This window comes from Sinocyclocheilus rhinocerous, unplaced genomic scaffold, assembly GCF_001515625.1.
Source record: "Sinocyclocheilus rhinocerous isolate Xijiao unplaced genomic scaffold, SAMN03320098_v1.1 scaffold5130, whole genome shotgun sequence".
Lineage (NCBI taxonomy): Eukaryota > Metazoa > Chordata > Actinopteri > Cypriniformes > Cyprinidae > Sinocyclocheilus > Sinocyclocheilus rhinocerous.
This window is the reverse complement of record NW_015644613.1, coordinates 93,026-94,534: the sequence shown is the minus strand read 5'-3', so window position 1 is coordinate 94,534 and position 1,509 is coordinate 93,026.

Here is a 1,509-nt window from a genome sequence, read left to right as displayed (position 1 = left end):
TAGGCAACCTTTAATAAGAGTGAGCCGCAGCTTCACAAAGGATTGTGGGACTGTGGGGGTGTTGAGAGGGGGAGGTGCACCAGGTTCTCTAAACGGCAGCACAGTCAACAAGAACAAGTGACACTCCTGTCATCCGTACTGCTGCACGGTATCAGCCCAGAGTCTCTCTCTCTCTCTCTGCTCTTTTATTGTCTGGAAGTCTTTCCATGTCCCTCCCTCCTCTGCCCGTCTCTCTCTCTCTCTGTGTCTATCAATATTTCATATGCCTCTTTCTCCTACGTGAGTGAGAAATGAATAAAAGGAAAGCGGATGTGTGAGGAATAATGGATTACAGTTGAGCTGAGCGGTTCTTCCGTGCTCTTCATGTGTAGTTTAACGCCACAGAAAACTCTAATACTAGAAATCGTATCACACTGTTCGCACTGTCAATACTATATTCCACACTGCTGCATTCAGTCAGCTGCGTGCCTGCAAAAAGAAAGCTGTTATTGATGAGGAACTTTAACAGTCTCAAGTTCTTGTCCGTGCTTAATGTACATTAATTTGTCTTAACCTACTGTATACTAAAATGAAGCTGAACATTTCATCACGGGATACCAAACATCATTTGTATGCGACACACGTTTAAGATATTCCATGCATACAGAAAATGTGTGCACTTGTAGTGCAGCAGATGTGACAGCGTAGTACAGTAAATAGAAGTACAGTATATAGGATGAGCAAACACTAGCGCTGAATACAAGGACGCAAAGCAAGATGAGCAGCAGGCAGACAGACTAAAGAGTTGATTTTAATTCGCTTTATTCACCATGTGAAAGAATTCTGATCCATCATCATCAAAACACTCGCTCACTATTAAAGTCTCAGAGTTTTGTGTTCATATTGTCATACAAAAGGAGGAATTCTCTCATTATTATATACACAATCTGTACATGTTTTCACTTGAGAATCATTTCAGAGATGTAAATGACGTAAAAATTTCAGTAACATATCAAAGTGGATGTAGTTCTTATTCCATAGTGAAACAATTCACTCATTCAGCCCGCATCCTCTTGCACTGCAGTTACCATGGGAACAGCATTGTAACACCATGGCAGTGCCATAGCAACAAGAGTATTTAACATAGAAGTCAGAGTCTCGCACACGCACACGCACACGCACACCTGACGAGCGACGAATTCATCGATCGTGTGGAGAAAACAACAGATGGAGTTTGTACCGTAGCGATGTGAATAACAACAGGGTGTTTCTTACCTGTAGAATACTTCAAACCAGCTATACTTACCTTAGAATAATGAGAATATAGTAGTCAACAGAACGTTAAAAGTTGCTTATATATTGCGAATACACTAGAAAAATTATAACTACAGCTATGCGTAATAGGCGTATTTCTCTATGAACACAAGAAAATGTGATTTTCAAGCATATAGAGCTCAAGCTATAAGCATGGGGTTCGTAGGGAACTCGTGTGTGTGTGTGTGTGTGTGTGTGTGAGTGAGTATGTGTGTG